The following is a 20,153-nucleotide window of genomic DNA, read 5'->3' as shown; positions in this document are numbered from 1 at the left end:
ACGTAATCCGTCTGGGATAAATGCATAGGAAATTTGCCGAGGGAACCGATGGCAGAAGAAACGTCCGAGTTGGTGTACAAAAAGACGTCTTCACTGAAACACTCTATAAATAAACTAATTAACAGCCGAAACAAACCATGACTAAATATAAACTAACAAACTACGCTATGATTCAAATATATTTTTATCATGCTGTATTGTAGTGGTTTCTTTATTTTAGATTGTTTTTGCAATAGTGTTACAGTTTGTAGTCCTAAAACCCGGAAGTAAGTTGGCATTGGGTTCTCATCAGATTTCTCCCGTGGGGATTTAGTTTTCTGCCGAAAGTAAGGTTTGTGGTGAACGTAAGCCTAAATGAGCTTCACGATTGTTTGTCAACCGTGGATTTCTAAGCTGTCATGTGCTTTTGAAAAGTAGGCTAAGTTTCTATATTGAAACTACAAGAGCGGTCACATTTTTGCAATAACCACTCTTGTTTTACTAGCTCGCATGCACGCTGAGCGTCGAACGCTAAGCGTGAGTGAGCGGCGAACCCATAGAACTCGTAAAACAAAACGTGAAACTGTTTTAGGCATAAATTAACCATAGGTCTTATTTTCGGAAGAAAACTAAATCCCTATTGGAAAAATGCATTGGCAATCTGCCGAGGGAACCCATGGCGGAAGAAACGTCCGGGTTGGCCTACAAAAGACGTATTCACTGTAATATTCTATGAATAAACAAATTAACAGCCGAAACAAATAGCGCTTCGAATATATTTTTATCTTGTTATATTGTAGTCGTTTCTTTAGCTTAGATTTAGTTTTTTCAATATCATACGCAGCATTGTTGTTGTGACGTGAACGTGTCGCATGCAGCCATTGTGCACGAGAATGATAATGCATAAAATTGAAAAAAAAAAATTGTTTATGCATTTGAAGACGGATCAATTTTATTTTAACCCTTATTTAGAAATTTCCAGTTGTATAATAACTGTAAAAATAAAATGTAGGGCTATGATTTCAGAACACAAGGGAAAGGCATAGGCATAAACAAATGATCACAAAACGAACGCAATAGCCTATAAAAATATTTTTTAAGATCACATATTTAAAACATTATATAATGTATTATTCAAAATAAACATAAACAAATATTTCTAATAACAAAATAAATAAAACATTCGTACAAATATAAATGCGTGTCCACCGCGATGAAAAGTATATCCTTGCGCCTCCTGGTGTGGTGAAGGAAAACTGACTCCTTAGTCTGAAGACGGCCGTAATTTAACAACACTGTTATAACACACACGGAAGTGAAATAAGGTGCTTTTAACATTTTCCAAACGGGACTTTGACATTCCTACTACGCTGGTACGTAAAGAACAAATATTTAGGAAAAGTCAGTGAATGCGGATGATGTAGCTTGCTAGTAACTAAATGAAAAAAATCCTAAACTCCGAAATATCTCAGTGACAGGTCAAATGACCTGTCACAGCGCTCCTAGTGTTAATAGATCAGAAACGTAATGTCCACAAGGGTTGACCTCATTTTCTAATTCATGGTTTATGAACAACCTGGTTCATTAACAACCTGTAAGTTGAAGTCTCTTCAACATATTAATGTGCATAGGCCTATAGTGTTACAACACTGAACAATAGAAAAATATGTTAAATATATTTCAAAAATTAAACAGTTGTAAAGTAAATACTCTTTAAAACAGGTCTTTCACCTTTAAATAGATTTTAAAACAGCATATTTTAATAACAATAAAGCATCTATCTATAATAAAATATTTCCAAATTGGAACACCTATTGCTACTGATGTGAACTGAGTCAAAGCTTGCGCTGTATCAGGGAAGAGAATGCACAAGCGCAGGTCACCTCGCTTGGCAACCTTAGTTGCTACTGCCATCTAGCGAAGATTCTGACAAACTACACTTTTCATCCTCTAAATCAGTAATGCGGGAGACACATTTCCCTGGCTTTTACATTTGACGCAGAACTACCGAACGTTGGAAAATTCAAATACGAAACGGTTTTTTTTTTTTTTTTTTTATGTACCGAGGAAGTGCTGAAGTTTTGGTATACCGTGCAACACTACGCCAGACACATATTCCAATCCATTGCTCAGTTTAGCAGAGAATACACATTTCAGAGCGCCTCAGAGATAGATAGAATGATAACACATAAATACACATTTCAAATAATAAATACGACATTGAGAAAAAACGAAACAAAAAAACGAGTTATCAAGTCGCGACCTACGCGCAGAGCAGCCGACCGTTTTATTTATTTATTAGCAGATGAGAAGCAACAGGAATCACAAACGGATTGTCCAAGACAATATATGACCACTCAGTCGCAAAAGGGACATCTCTACGTGTAAAACCAATGGTAAGATTGTACATTTATTCAATGTTTAATCCCAGATATTGTCCTATCCTATCCGCTTCTGTTTTGCGTCAGAAAACGATGTCAGATAGGTCTATCAGCAAAGAAATGGCTTAGCTATGCCCCGAAGTCATCAATAATAATAGTACTCTCCAAGAAATTATGAAAATCGTTGACAGCGTTTCGTTAAGTGCATCGTCTTTAATGCTACGCCACAGTGAATGCGATAAGAAAACATTCTGTTATGCTGAACTATAAAACGCTGTTCCAAATGAAAAATCAGACATGTTATACATCGTTAGAAAGCTTATACTCTCACCTACTGAATAAATGAACTGTCATTCAAGCCAAATTGTACTAAAAACCGCGACAACGCCGTAAGCAACAGGAATCACAAACGGATTGTCCAAGACAATATATGAACACTCAGTCGCAAAAGGGACATCTCTACGCGTGAAACCAGTGGTAAGATTGTATAATTATTCAAAGTTTAGTCCCAGATATTGAAAGTAGAATGACATGGTATAATTAAAGAAAAATTGTCTCGTTTATGTCGTTATTCAGTGAGCAGCGTTGTCACTGCTGTATTGGCATATTTTAGGGCTAATGTCGGGTTTATCTTGTTGCTACGAAATATTACATTACATGACATTACAGGCATTTGGCTGGCGCTCTTATCCAGAGCGACGTACAACAAAGTGTATAACCATAACCAGGAACAAGTGTGTCGAAAACCCTAGAGGGCAGTAGCCTACCGTTCCAAGTGAAGTTTAGTCCCAGATATTGAAAGTAGAATGACATGGTATAATTAAAGAAAAATTGTCTCGTTTATGTTGTTATTCAGTGAGCAGCGTTGTCACTGCTGTATTGGCATATTTTAGGGCTAATGTCGGGTTGATCTTGTTGCTACGAAATATTACATTACATGACATTACAGGCATTTGGCTGGCGCTCTTATCCAGAGCGACGTACAACAAAGTGTATAACCATAACCAGGAACAAGTGTGTCGAAAACCCTAGAGGGCAGTAGCCTACCGTTCCAAGTGCAGGGAACAGCCGCATAGTTCAACTTGGACCCAGTTGGTTAAACTGATTAACGCTAACACAAACAAGAACAGCAACAACGCAGTCTATGCAATAGTTAAGACGAGTTAAGTCCCCTACGAAACAACTACTTAGTTACAACCCTAAGCTTACAGTCAATTTAGAGATTAAATTGAGAATACGATTTCTCTCAGCATAATGACGGATTTAAAGACTAAAGGAACTCACCCGATATTGTCTTCAAATGGACCGTATTATTTATTTAGACATTGGCAGACTACAGCATTAATTGCGTCTTTTGTTTTTATTCAATATTAGTGATTGCAGCGAGAAACTGCAGCTGTAGGTCGTTATGTTATGGTAGCAACGGAACGAAGCGGACTATATATGTATTAGGCTACCGTCATTGTTTCATTATACCAGCGTGTTTTCGCGCGTTTGCACAGAAACTCAGAACCTAAAAAATTATTTTTAAAAAAATTATAAAAATTAAACGAACTCACGGTCACTGTCTTCCAATGCTTCCCGACGGTCAGACCGTCCCCTCACTGATAAAAACAAGACCCTACGGCAATAGTTAAGACGAGTTAAGTCACCTACGAAACAACTACCTAGTTACAACCCTAAACTTACAGTCGATTTAGAGATTAAATTGAGGATACGATTTACAGCATAAATTGCGTCTTTTGTTTATATTCAATATTAGTAAATGCAGCGAGAAACTGCAGCTGTAGGTCATTATGTTATGATAGCAACGGAACGAAGCGGACAATATATGTATTAGGCTACCGTCATTGTTTCATTAGACCAGCGTGTTTTCGCGCGTTTTCACAGAAACTCACAACCAATAAATAAAATGGTTTAGCTGTTTCTCAGCATAATGACAGATTCAAAGACTAAACGAACTCACCCGATACTGTCTTCAAATGGATCCATGCCAAATAAAAGTAATTATTCATCCTCTCAGAAAGCTTTTACTAAGAAACTTTGGGTAGCCGATCTTAGCATGCACGCTAGGTGGCAGTGTCAGACCGTGCTTTCACTGATAAAAACTAGCGTCGCCATGGTTGTCGCTTGCCGTAAAGAAGTTTACTCGATGTCGTAACCGTTTAGATTTGGAGCTCCGGCTTTTCCGCACCCCACCTAATGAAAAAGGCCAAATGGTGTGCAAACCATATGGCGGACGTAGGTGCTCCCAATAGGAAAGTTGTAGAGCACATTCAGATGCATCAGTCGATTAAGTTTTGTGTTGATCTGACTTACGGTGTGGGAGTTATGACCTTTTAAACTATGACCCTTTGTTATAGCGCCACCATCTGGCCGACATAGGTGTTTTTTAGTGCCTGGGTAGTGGGGTGCCATAGGAACCCACCTACCAAAGTTGGTTGGTCTACAACTTATGGTTGCTGAGCCTCAGACATTTTAGCAGAGAAAACTGCCACGCCCCAACTAAAAAGTCTAAATGGCGGGCAAACAATATGGCAGACATAGGTGGTGCCAATGGGAAAGTTGTACAGCACGTTCAGATGCATAGGTCCATGAAGTTTTGTGTTCATCTAACTTATGGTGTGGGAGTTATGGCCTTTTACGCGAAACCCTTTGTTATAGCGCCACCATCTGGCCGACGTACGTGATTTTTAGTGCCTGAGTAGTGGGGGCCCATAGGAACCCACCTGCTAAATTAGGTTGCTCCAGGTCTTATGGTTGCTGAGCCTCAGACACTTTTACCGGAGAAAAATAATAAGAATAATAATAATAATAATCCTAACAGATACAATAGGGTTCCACCAGCTTCGCTGCTTGGACCCCTAATAATAATCCTAACAGATACAATAGGGTTCCACCAGCTTCGCTGCTTGGACCCCTAATAATCCTAACAGATACAATAGGGTTCCACCAGCTTCGCTGCTTGGACCCCTAATTAAAGCCGCAAGCGGCGTTGGGAGGGGTCCAAGCATTGGCAGCATCGCGCCCCCTATGGAGCGATTTTAAAATGGCTTTGTCCTCATGATCATATGCCTTCACCCAGCATATCTACTGAATGTCATGATGATCGTATGAAATATTGATGACTTATGGCCAATTTTGAGCTAAGAGACGCTGTCGGATGACTTAGTTACGTCGCCATGGATGTGTCCTGGCCGCTTCCCGTCAAGGCCTTTACTATGTCGTAACACTTAGATGGCATGTCGTAACACTTGGATGGTCCGGTGTGCATGCACAGCTGCAGTGTTTCTGCGCCGCAACTAAAAAAGGCGTCACAGTAGTGTTGTCACGATACCGAAATTTTGACTTTGATACTGATGCCAGGTTTAGTATTACGATACTCAATACTGAAATGATACTTGAAACGTAAACGGTGCTAATTCGATACTCGGTACCTAACGATACTGAAATTACCTTAATAGATCAGAAACATAATGTCCACAAGGGTTGACCTCATTTTCTAATTCATGGTTTATTTACAACCTGGTTCATTAACAACCTGTAAGTTGAAGTCTCTTCAACATATTAATATGCATAGGCCTATAGTGTTACACACTGAACAATAGAAAAATATGTTAAATATATTTCAAAAATTAAACAGTTGTAAAGTAAATAATCTTTAAAACAGGTCTTTCACCTTTAAATAGATTTTAAAACAGCATATTTTAATAACAATGAAGCATCTATCTATAATAAAATATTTCCAAATTGGAACACCTATTGCTACTGAAGTGAACTGAGTCAAAGCTTGCGCAGTATCAGGGAAGTGAATGCACAAGCGCAGGTCACCTCACTTGGCAACCTTAGTTGCTACTGCCTTCTAGCGAAGATTCTGACAAACTACACTTTTCATCCTCTAAATCAGTAATGCGGGAGACACATTTCCCTGGCTTTTACATTTGACACAGAACTACCGAACATCGGGAAATTCAAATACGAAACCGTTTTTTTTTTTTCTGTTTTTTTTTTTTTTTTTAAGTACCCAGAAAGTGCTGAAGTTTTGGCATACCGTGCAACACTACGTCAGACACATATTCCAAGCCATTGCTCAGTTTAGCAGAGAATGCACATTTCAGAGCGCCACAGAGACAGATAGAATAATGACACTAAATGCACATTTCAAATAATAAAGAGGACATTGAGAAAAAACTAAAAAAAAGGACTTAATATCAACTCGCGACCCGCGTGCTGACCGCAGAGCAGCCTACCGGTTTATTTATGTAGACATTGGCAGATCAGAAAATTTTCGGTTAAGCTGACCTATAAGACGCTATTCCAAAAGCCAAATCAGACATGTTATACATCGTTAGAAAGCTTATACTCTCACCTACTGAATAAATGAATTGTCAATCAAGCCAAATTGGACTAAGAAGAACGACAACGCCGTAAGCAACAGGTGTGGTATTACGCACAGCTATTTTTGAAAATATCCGACATTTCACAAACGGATTATCCAAGACAATATATAACCACTCATTCGCAAAAGGGACATCTCTACGCGTAAAACCGGTGGTAAGATTGTATATTTATTAAATGTTTAGTCCCAGATATTGACTGTAGAATGACATGGTATAATTTTTGTTTTTAATTGTCTCGTTTATTTCGTTATTCAGTGAGCAGCCTTTTCACTGCTGTATTGGCATATTTTAGGGCTAATGTCGGGTTTATCTTGTTGCTACGGAATATTGCATTACATTACATTACATTACATTACAGGCATTTGGCAGACGCTCTTATCCAGAGCGACGTACAACAAAATGTATAACCATAACCAGGAATTAGTGTGCCGAAAACCCTAGAGAGAAATACCGTTCCAAGTGCAGGAAACATCCGCATAGTTCAACTTGGACCCAGTTGGTTAAACTGATTAACGCTAACACAAACAAGAACAGCAACAACGCAGTCTATGAGAACATTCAAGCAATAGTTAAGACGAGTTAAGACTAACGCCGGGCACCCACCGCACGCGTCGCGTATGCGTCGCGTAAACAGCAGGGCGAAGCAGCACGGCGCGACGCGTAGGGTGTCTCCACTGGTTCCGTTTGTGTCGCGCAAAGGCTTGCGTAAAAGCTATATATTCCTAGTAGCTCTCGCAGTCTGCAGTGGGCTTTTACATCGTGTATTTCACGTTTGTTCACGACTGTTGATTATGGGTTAAGTGAATACTTTGGTGAGAGACCTTTTTCAGTTTGTTAATTTGGTAATATTTCGTTAACTCGTAAATAGCCTACGTGAGAAAGTAAACGCTTTCAAGAAGTACCATAAACTTAAATCGCAACGTAGCCTGCATAACAATCAATCTCAAACTGTATTAATTTATTTGCTTGGTTAACAAGCGTGCCAATTTCATGAAGAATATGTAATGATCATAATAATAATAATAAATAATCCGTAATCAGCCATTGGGAATTCCCGTGTTGTCTTGCCATTCACGTCAAAACATTTATAGGATCAGATTTAGTAAAATCAGCTAATCATGAAAAAGTCAGTAACAGTTTTAATCTTGAAGGGATATGAACACCACAACGCCATGAACACCGGAAGCTTTGAAGTACAAGTGCAACAAAGGCTTGCTTACAACTTCATTTATAAAATAGGTGCATTTTCATCGGCAAGACCACTAAATAATCTGATTTTTTTAAAGCTCTGTGGTTATCTGATTTTTATTAACAAGCCCTTTTTGAAAGCACGGCGAACGAAGACATCGGAGAAGTCAAATAGGCTGAGCAATGGTTGGTTAAAAACTATCTTCCAATACTCGAGCTAACAAACCGCTGCTCGGTGCATTCCCTTCTACGTCACTCAATAGCCTACGTCTTTCTGTGGTGTATTTTCAAATTTACCCCACCCCCTCCGCAAAATAAGACAGCGAAACTAAGTTTGCCTTTCCCCCAGGTTCCAGTTATTTATTTATTTTTACAAAACGAAAAGGCTTGTATTTTTTTTAGCTGCTTAAAAATATCTGGGAGGTAACTAGGGACACACCCCCAGTAATATAAGAATGAAATATAAATCAGAGCATGTATACCTAGCATTTTAGAGCATATTTCTGTGTATAAACAGGCCAACGTGACGCGCGACAAGCCGAAAAAATAGCGAACAGAAGCGAAAAACTACGCTTCAGTTCGCTTGTGTCGCGCGAGCTTCGCAGCCGGTACGCGACGCGTTCGCATCTGGTGGAGACGACGTCGCCCGCTGCCGTTGTAATAACAGTACTTCAACTACGCTTCAGTTACGCGCGTAATACGCGCGTAGTGCGCTCGCGGCCGATACGCGTGCGGTGGGTGCCCGGCTTAAGTCACCTACGGAACAACTACCTAGTTACAACCCTAAGCTTACAGTCAATTTAGAAATTAAATTGAGAATACGATTTCTCAGCACAATGACGGATTTAAAGACTAAACGAACTCACCCGATGTTGTCTTCAAATGGACCGTATTATTTTAGACATTGGCAGACTACAGCGTAAAATGCGTCTTTTGTTTATATTCAATATTAGTAATTGCAGCGAGAAACTGCAGCTGTAGGTCGTTATGTTATGGTAGCAACGGAACGAAGCGGACTATATATGTATTAGGCTACCGTCATTGTTTCATTATACCAGCGTGTTTTCGCGCGTGTGCACTGAAACTCAGAACCTATCAATAGAATGGTTTAGCTATTTCTCACCATAATGACAGATTTAAAGACTGAACGAACTCATCCGATATTGTCTTCAAATGGATCCATGCCAAAGAAAAGTAATGATTCATCCTCTCAAAGCTTTACCGTAGCGTATTATTTATTTAGACATTGGCAAAGTACAGCATAAATTGCGTCTTTTGTGAATATTCAATGTTTGAAATTGCAGCGAGAACTGCAGCTGTAGACATAAGATAGTCTGTTATGTTATGGTAGCAACGGAACGAAGCGGACTATATATGTATTACCGTCATTGTTTTATTATACCAGCGTGTTTTCGCGCGTGTGCACAGAAACTCAGAACCTATCAATAAAATGGTTTAACTATTTCTCAGCATAATGACAGATTCAAAGACTAAACGAACTCACCCGATACTGTCTTCAAATGGATCCATGCCAAAGAAAAGTAATTATTCATCCTCTCAGAAAGCTTTTACTGAAAAACTTTTGGTCGCCTATCCTAGCATGCACGCTAGGTGGCAGTGTCAGACCGTGCTTTCACTGATAAAAACTAGCGTCGCCATGGTTGTCGCTTGCCGTAAAGAAGTTTACTCGATGTCGTAACCGTTTAGATTTGGAGCTCCAGCTTTTTCCGCACCCCACCTAATGAAAAAGGCCAAATGGTGTGCAAACCATATGGCGGACATAGGTGCTCCCAATAGGAAAGTTGTAGAGCACATTCAGATGCATCAGTCGATGAAGTTTTGTGTTGATCTGACTTACGGTGTGGGAGTTATGACCTTTTAAATTATAATCCTTTGTTATAGCGCCACCATCTGGCCGACATGGGTGATTTTTAGTGCCTGAGTAGTGGGGGGCCACAGGAACGCACCTACCAAATTTGGTTGGTCTACAACTTATGGTTGCTGAGCCTCAGACATTTTAGCAGAGAAAACTGCCACGCCCCAACTAAAAAGTCAAAATGGCGGGCAAACAATATGGCGGACACAGGTGGTCCCAATGGCAAAGGTATAGAGCACGTTCAGATGCATATGTTGAGGAAGTTTTGTGTTCATCTAACTTATGGTGTGGGTGTTATGGGCTTTTACGCGTTACCCTTTGTTATAGCGCCACCATCTGGCTGACGTACGTGGTTTTTAGTGCCTGAGTAGTGGGGGCCCATAGGAACCCACCTGCCAAATTTGGTTGCTCCAGGACTTATGGGTGCTGAGCCTCAGACACTTTTACCGGAGAAAAATAATAATAATAAGAATAATAATCCTAACAGATACAATAGGGTTCCACCAGCTTCGCTGCTTGGACCCCTAATTAAAGCCGCAAGCGGCGTTGGGAGGGGTCCAAGCATTGGCACCATCGCGCCCCCTATGGAGCGATTTTAAAAAGGCTGTGTCCTCATGGTCATACGCCTTCACCCAACATATGTACTGAATATTGTGATGATCGTATAAAAAATAGATGACTTATGGCCAATTGTGTGCTAAGAGACGCTGGCTGATGACTTAGTTGCGTCGCCATGGATGTGTCCTGACAGCTTCCCGTCAAGGCCTTGACTATGTCGTAACATTTAGATGGCATGTCGTAACACTTAGATGGCCGAGCGTGTATGTACAGCTGCAGCGCTTCCCTGCCGCAACTAAAAAAAGCGCCACACTAGTGTTGTCACGATACCAAAATTTTGACTTTGATACCGATACCAGGTTTAGTATCACGATACTCGATACTGATAAAATACTCGGTACCTAACGATACTGAAATTACCTTAATAGATCAGGAACGTAATGTCCACAAGGGCTGACCTCATTTTCAAATTCATGCTTTATGAACAACCTGGTTCATTAACAACCTTTAAGTTGAAGCCTCTGCAACATATGAATATGCATAGGCCTAAGTGTTACAACACTGAACAATGGAGAAATATGTTAAATATATTTCAGAAATTGAACAGTTGTAAACTAAATAATCTTTAAAACAGGTCTTTCACCTTTAAATAGATTTAAAAACAGCATATTGTAATAACAATACAGCATCTATCTATAATAAAATATTTCCAAATTGGAACACCTATTGCTACTGAAGTGAACTGAGTCAAAGCTTGCGCTGTATCAGGGAAGAGAATGCACAAGCGCAGGTCACCTCACTTGGCAACCTTAGTTGCTACTGCCATCTAGCGAAGATTCTGACAAACTACACTTTTCATCCTCTAAATCAGTAATGCGGGAGACACATTTCCCTGGCTTTTACATTTGACTCAGAACTACCGAACGTCGGAAAATTCAAATACGAAACCGTTTTTTTTTTTTTTTTTTTTAAGTACCGAGAAAGTGCTGAAGTTTTGGTATACCGTGCAACACTACGTCAGACACATATTCCAATCCATTGCTCAGTTTAGCAGAGAATGCACATTTCAGAGCGCCACAGAGACAGATGGAATAATAACACATAAATACACATTTAAAAAAAAAAATACGACATTGGGAAAAAACGGAAATAATTCGCCATCTGCGTGCTTCGCGCAAAGTAGCCTACCGTTTTATTTATTTAGACATTGGTGGATAAGAAAAATTTGGTTACGCTGACCTATAAAACGCTATCCCAAAAGCAAAATCAGACATGTTATACATCGTTAGAAAGCTTATAATCTCACCTACTGAATAAATGAACTGTCAATCAAGCCAAATTGGACTAAGAAGAACGACAACGCCGTACGCAACAGGTGTGGTATTACGCACAGCTATTTTAGAAAAAATCCGACATTTCACAAACGGATTATCCAAGACAATATATGGCCATTCATTCACAAAAGGGACATCTCTACGCGTAAAACCAATGGTAAGATTGTATATTTATTCAATGTGTAGTCCCAGATATTGACTGTAGAATGACGTGGTAATTTTTTTTTTAAGTTAGTCTCGCTTATTTCGTCATTCAGTTAGCAGCGTTTTCACTGCTGTATTGGCATATTTTAGGGCTAATGTCGGGTTCATCTTGTTGCTACGGAATATTGCATTACATTACAGGCATTTGGCAGACGCTCTTATCCAGAGCGATGTACAACAAAATGTATAACCATAACCAGGAACAAGTGTGTCGAAAACCCTAGAGGGCAGTAGCCTACCGTTCTAAGTGCAGGGAACATCCGCATAGTTCAACTTGGACCCAGTTGGTTAAACTGATTAACGCTAACACAAACAAGAACAGCAACAACGCAGTCTATGAGAACATTCAAGCAATAGTTAAGACGAGTTAAGACTAAGTCACCTACGGAACAACTACCTAGTTACAACCCTAAGCTTACAGTCAATTTAGAAATTAAATTGAGAATAAAATTTCTCAGCACAATGACGGATTTAAAGACTAAACGAACTCACCCGATGTTGTCTTCAAATGGACCGTATTATTTTAGACATTGGCAGACTACAGCGTAAAATGCGTCTTTTGTTTATATTCAATATTAGTAATTGCAGCGAGAAACTGCAGCTGTAGGTCGTTATGTTATGGTAGCAACGGAACGAAGCGGGCCATATATGTATTAGGCTACCGTCATTGTTTCATTATACCAGCGTGTTTTCGCGCGTGTGCACAGAAACTCAGAACCTATCAATACAATGGTTTAGCTATTTCTCACCATAATGACAGATTTAAAGACTGAACGAACTCATCCGATATTGTCTTCAAATGGATCCATGCCAAAGAAAAGTAATGATTCATCCTCTCAAAGCTTTACCGTAGCGTATTATTTATTTAGACATTGGCAAAGTACAGCATAAATTGCGTCTTTTGTGAATATTCAATGTTTGAAATTGCAGCGAGAACTGCAGCTGTAGACATAAGATAGTCTGTTATGTTATGGTAGCAACGGAACGAAGCGGACTATATGTGTATTACCGTCATTGTTTTATTATACCAGCGTGTTTTCGCGCGTGTGCACAGAAACTCAGAACCTATCAATAAAATGGTTTAACTATTTCTCAGCATAATGACAGATTCAAAGACTAAACGAACTCACCCGATACTGTCTTCAAATGGATCCATGCCAAAGAAAAGTAATTATTCATCCTCTCAGAAAGCTTTTACTGAAAAACTTTTGGTCGCCTATCCTAGCATGCACGCTAGGTGGCAGTGTCAGACCGTGCTTTCACTGATAAAAACTAGCGTCGCCATGGTTGTCGCTTGCCGTAAAGAAGTTTACTCGATGTCGTAATCGTTTGGATTTGGAGCTCCAGCTTTTCCGCACCCCACCTAATGAAAAAGTCCAAATGGTGTGCAAACCATATGGCGGACATAGGTGCTCCCAATAGGAAAGTTGTAGAGCACATTCAGATGCATCAGTCGATGAAGTTTTGTGTTGATCTGACTTACGGTGTGGGAGTTATGACCTTTTAAAGTATGATCCTTTGTTATAGCGCCACCATCTGGCCGACATAGGTGATTTTTAGTGCCTGAGTAGTGGGGGGCCATAGGAACCCACCTGCCAAATTTGGTTGGTCTACAACTTATGGTTGCTGAGCCTCAGACATTTTAGCGGAGAAAGCTGCCACGCCCCAACGATACAGTTAAAATGGCGGGCAAACAATATGGCGGACACAGGTGGTCCCAATGGCAAAGGTATAGAGCACGTTCAGAGGCATATATCTATAAAGTTTTGTGTTGATCTAACTTATGGTGTGGGAGTTATGGCTTGTTACGCAAAACCCTTTGTTATAGCGCCACCATCTGGCCGACGTACATGGTTTTTAGTGCCTGAGTAGTGGGGGCCCATAGGAACCGACCTGCCAAATTTGGTTGCTCCAGGACTTATGGTTGCTGAGCCTCAGACACTTTTAGCGGAGAAAAATAATAATAAGAATAATCCTAACAGATACAATAGGGTTCCACCAGCTTCGCTGCTTGGACCCCTAATAATAATCCTAACAGATACAATAGGGTTCCACCAGCTTCGCTGCTTGGACCCCTAATTAATATAATAATAGGGTCAATCACCATTGTGTTACCTAATTCAGCGATAGATAGTGACTTAACAGACGTTTATTTTAATGAAAATCTTCGAGATTATTACTTTAAATATTTGTTAAAGAAATGAATTGTAGCCATCAACCTGTTTGATTTTTTAAGTTAGTTCAGGGTTTAATGTTAAATGTGTTCACATAGTTTGCTTGCTGGATTGACATGCCATCATCTTTAAGCTCCAAGTGATTAACGGAACAATGGAACAAAAACAGCAACTTGGTCACAGGCAGTTATAATTATAATAGTAGGCTATTTGCTTTGAAAAAGCTTACCCATGTGTTAAGAAACAAACAAAAGCAGCTTTTCTCATCGATTTGGACATAACCACAACTCACTTCATGATAAACTACAAAAAGGTGCTTGTGCATCCGTGTTTACGCACAGTCTTGTTTTTCATAAATAAAGCCCCATGCTTCATGATCTGAGGATGTGGCTGGTGTTACGTTACCATTGGAAATGTGTCTCCTAGATTAACATTAACACATGCAGAAAAATCCTCCATACGTGCACTATAGGGCTTTACTGTTACAATTATTCTGCACCTTTGTTTCAATTATACCAACTAGGTCGTATGAATGAACTTCAGACTTGTAGTTTGGTTTAAATTGTATCCGACTCTGTAAAGTTATGAACGCAATAGAAACGGATAATGACTACTTACATGTCAATGCTGTTTAAAACTTCATCGTGCTAGGCCAAATATTTTGAGAGTAAATGAGCAAAATCCACAAACTGTTCTACCGACTCTCCCCGACTGTAGGTCTACTGAGTGGATTCTCTCGAAATTGCATGAGAAGACCAGCGTGTGGCAACAGATAGTTGCTGCTCAGTTGATTAAGGCAGAGTGTATCAGAATTTAACCAAACAGAAGTTTGACATTACAAATGTTAAAGTAAAAACATTGAAAACTGAGCGTGGCTGTGACCAGCGTATGAACGTTCTGGGATAATAATGGCGTGGTACTCAAGAAACCATTCATGGATGCGAATCACTGTATTTAAAGCAGAAGGCTTTAGGTCATTATTTACCTGCCAATTATAATAATTTCATATATGGTAAAGAATTTAAATGCTTGCTTCTTCTATTTTGCTTGATATAAACAGATCTCATTTCCAAAAACATACTAGTCATGATTCACTAGTGTATTTTGTAAAAAGAATGGAAAATAAAATTGCTCACACTTTCAAAATAATATTTACTTCATATTTAGTGCATTTATAGTATCTGATATAATGAAAACTGAAGTTACTGTGAAATAAAACTATATGCTTTCATTTTCATAACAAACTTATTTACATTATATTTTTCACCTTTAAGTCCTTTAAGTCCAAAAACATAAACATACACCTCAAATTAAGGGAAAGTGTTGTCAGGAAAGCCACTTTTTAATCTTTTCATCTGACTGGTGGATGGTCGACTGTTTAGTTTCTCTCTCCACTGACAAACCAGCCATTGTTATATTAGCCGCAGAGCGATAGCGAGTGCAGGAAAGACTAGAGGCCCACCCAACTGCGTTGGCGCGTTTTCCAAGGACAGTTCCTTATGTCTGCTGAAGAAGTCACTAGTTTGGTCGCTAGTCTCTTTTTTTACATGTAGTCGCTAAAGGGGTCTGAAAAACAGTGAAAACTAGCGACTAAGTCGGCAACAGTGCGTGTTTAAATGTAGCCTACTCCTTTGATCAAGCGACATGGACTATGCGTTCCGTGACAGTCGACTGAGCTACCATAACAGATAAAAATCGTCATGAAATATCAACAATACGGAAGTAAACATTTGACAGTTATTTTTCTCATTACTTTTTGAGCCAAATGGGAAACTTGGATTCAGTGTGAGCTCTTAGTTTATTAGTCTATGCCTTAAACATGCTATTCTATTGCCAGTTTCTGATTTTAAAGAATTATGCGTATTAATGCGATTATACTTGCAGATTCCCATTACTCCCCGCGCCCCTTTACCTTTAGCTTCTCTTACCTGAATTCCACTCCACAACAGGCTGTTTACTTCGTCTTTTATTACATTTATTCTATTTCTATTTTTATTAATTTATTATTTCTATTGTCTATTCTTTCTCCTCCGTTTTTAAAATGTCAGTTGGACTAATAAGTTTCTGTTTCTCTTTTGGACCGCATTTCGTTTCTTACCTGTTCACTGGCTCAAATCAGTGTTCGATGGGCGGAGGTTTGATTTTGAATGTATTATTATTATTGTAGCGTGTTCAAGTTCGCCAGGCTGTATAAAGTTAAGAGATGTTAGTTTAGAGAATGGTGCACTGTTTCCTGGGCCATCACCCTTCCGGGGTGTGTGTGATTCGGTCTAAAATGTGGGAGGGGAGAGAGCGGTCTGTGGAGGAGGGAAAAAAGACGACCGGAGAGTTAATAAAAGTTTTGCGTTCTGTAGGGCGTGAGTGGTCGACAGCAGCCGAAAATAAAGATAACGTTCCGGTAACTCACATCCGCGTGTTTTTTAATAACAGCAGACGCTACATTATTATTATTATTAGTAGCAGCAGTAGTAGTAGTACTTTTATTAGCTATATCAGTTATTATATTTAATTAGTTATTCAGAAGAGACAAGCTTCATCCATGTAGATCTTTGACAAATTTTACGCATACATATCACTAGGCCTATTCCAGAACTCGATATAAACTTAAAATACTCCCAATATAATGGTTCCATCCATACGTTGAATGCACAAATACGCCTTTTTAGTTGTAACAAATGTCCTATTTCAAGACACGTAATATAACGATAGACATCAAATTTAAAAAATAAGTAAACCGTCTCACACTCCATCAGTCTCCCTGCCTAACTTCCTAATGACCAATTAGACCCCTATGTAACATGCTATTGTTTGAGGCACGTAATTTTTGTACAGTTTCTTATCTCCAATTCTTGACTGTGTTTTTGTTTTGTATGTTTACGTGTAACGTTTGGTATTTTGTCTGTATATTTTCTTATGTGCCTTCCCCAATCGACTATTTCTTCTTTTTTACTCGATTTTTCAGTTATTTGTTGTTTGTATGTTTCTCACCATATTTGTTCGTTTGTGAAGTATTAAAATAAATAAAAAACTGAGCGAGGGGGGGGTGGAGAGAAATAAAAACCAGATGTGAAAAGTATTGTTCAGTTCTGTTGTGCAGAGTGACGACACATGACTGTTGCAACACCCACAATTATAATATAGAGCTTATTTTCATCTGTACAAAAATTTATAGATAATCTTATTCAGATTTGTTCCCACATGTAGCAACACTGTCATCAAGCTGATTTGCAGAGTGAGCCACTACCTACCATGGAGTAACATCATGAAACTCCTCAACAGAGCCCATAAAAATACCTCTGCATGCATAAGATGTCTTCCAGTGTGGAGAGCATGTATAAATGTTTTTTCAAATGTTTTCGGAAATTGCATGGCACTTGCAATAAAATTGCCTTAACCTGATGCAATATATACATATATAGGTTATAGGTTAATAGTTACAATGGGGCCTTTGTGACCTAAATTACTCACACATGGCAAATACCGTGGATTTCATATAAGCCATCTCTACTGAACTTGACTCGCTGATCTTACTGTCCCTGCTTAGAAATGTGGTTTGCAGCACTGTGTTATGTTAAAGGGCATTACAGACACAGACAATAGAAACTTGACAACTACAAACTGCACAATACAATACAAGACCACACAGTATATAAGGATGCAACACAGGCAGCCCAGAGTGACACAGACACACAGCTGGAGCAGCCAGATGAGCTGGAATTCGGCGTGGCCAGTACCAACTCCTTTCTCAGCCCTGGCTAAAGGATTTAACAGCACCAAAGACGGGGTCCATTCAAGCCTTGCCTTATTTGTTGGTGACTCCATTAGGAATATTAAACTACATGGTGCTGTTTCCTGGGTGCGCCTGTTAAGGATATCAATGCCCTGCTTCTGTCTCTGCTGGGGAAGAGGCCAGTGGATTAGCTTGTTTTTGCATGCTGGCTCTGGGAATGAACTGGAATGGTTTAAGTCCTGTTTGTCAGATCAAACCTTTTTAGTTTGTATTGGAATTATAGACCCTCTTCAGGTTTGGTCAGCTGTGGTATTCCGCAGGGCTCTATTCTGGGTCCGACTTTGTTTTCTATATACGTGCTTCCCTTGGGTCATATTATTCATCATCATCATTTATGTTCTCTCTGTTATGCTGATGACATGCAGCTCTACCAATCTGTCAAACCTCATGCCTTGAATAGGTTAACTGTTCTTCATGACTGCCTAGGTGATGTTCAACGCTGGATGTCGCAAAACTTCCTTCAGTTAAACCAAGATAAAATTGAAGCACTAATTATTGGGCCACAGTTGTTCTCTGATCAAGTCAAGTTGGCTACTGGACCACTGGCAGGCTAAATAAAGCTGGTTATGAGAAAACTTTGAGCGATTTTTGAATGCCAGATAAAAGAAGATGGCAGTTATTTTACTCAACATTAAGAGCAACCTCCAAATTTGAAGTAGGTAAACTTGAAATATGAGTGCTTATGCTGTTCTGATTGTATAGGTTACAACAAAAATTAATCCAGAGGGTTTCTTATAAAATTGTTGTACTCTTCTATTAAATGACAGCACTTTTTGCTGCCTATTACATTTATTTGGCAGACGCTTTTATCCAAAGCAACATACAATAAGTGCATATTAACCAAGTTTATTACTGTGTCTTTGGAGGGTAAATTCATAAAAGTCAGTTGAACATCATCCAAAATGAGTTTGAGACTTTTTTGGAAGTGGAATTTGTTTATTCACCTAGGACTACATTGTAGGCAATATTCTACAATAAGCTGAGATCACTCGCTCAATGAGCCAATTAATATGTAGTCAGGCATTTGAAATGTCTGACTACATATATAAACTAAATAAACTTTTAAACTGTCAAACAATAACCACAATCTGAGTAATATTGAGTCTGACTTCAGTGAGTGTTGAGAGTTGAGTGGCTCTATCTAGTGGTGATTTTTTAAAGGGTTTATAGGTCGGGTTTATAATGCCTTCAGGCTCTTGAAGAATGACTGAGCACACATCTCAGCAGACGTAGTGTCAGTAAGCTGTAACTGAAAGAATACACATTTGGCCTGTAACTGTATAACTGTACATAGTGTATCACTGCACATTATTTGATTGATGTTACAATGGGCAGAGTTCCACTTGTGGTACAAAATGGTACAAACACGTTCTATATTTTTTCCATGTCCTCCACCACTATTCCTCAGACACGGTCTCTGTGTTCGAGCGGTATATTGTGCCTTTGTACTGGCTGTGCCCTATGGCCTCAGTACTGAACTGCCCACATTCTCTGCATGAAGTTGCAGTTACGGTCTTACTGGATGGCAGGTGGGTTACTCTGTAGCCAGTGCACTTGAGGGTAATCATGAAGGTAGTACCGACTGATGTCCAGGACACGTGTGTGAGAGTGCATGTGTGAATAAGAGTGCACATGTGTGTGAGAGTGCATGTGTGAATAAGAGTGCACGTGAGGGTGAGTGTGCACGTGTGTGAGAGTGCATGTGTGAATGTATGAGATTCGTTTTTTATGAGATTACATTTACAGTATCTATACCAATTGGTCCCAGCATCATGTTTTGTCTCAGAAAACAATATGTTTCATTTTTTCAACAGAACTATTTTGTTAAATATTTTTTGCCCAAACTAATATAAAAGTAGTACTGATAATTATTTTAACAACATGTATTTTGCACTCCAAATTAGGAAGTATTGATAAGAGTATTGATAACTATTGGTATTGATAAGCAGTATCAATAGTGGTATTGGTATTGATAAAATCCTAACCATGCCCATCCCTAGTTGTAGAAACTAACTAACTCACTAACAGGTGCAGTATTCTCATGACATGGCTTGCCATTGTGCCCCTTTCTCTCTTGTTTTAAGCACTTCTTTCATGGTGACTTGACTTGAGACTTGCTTGACCTGAGCAATGATTTCACTAGTCTTGCTTGACGTTTACTAGTGACTCGACTTGACTTGCTTGAGTCTAAACACAGTGACATGGGACTTGCTTGAGACTTGAAGGTTTAGACTTGAGACTTGCTTGTGACTTGCACAAGTGTGACTTA

The sequence above is a fragment of the Anguilla rostrata genome, unplaced genomic scaffold (assembly GCF_018555375.3).
Source record: "Anguilla rostrata isolate EN2019 unplaced genomic scaffold, ASM1855537v3 scaf0021, whole genome shotgun sequence".
NCBI lineage: Eukaryota > Metazoa > Chordata > Actinopteri > Anguilliformes > Anguillidae > Anguilla > Anguilla rostrata.
This window is presented reverse-complemented; position numbering follows the sequence as displayed.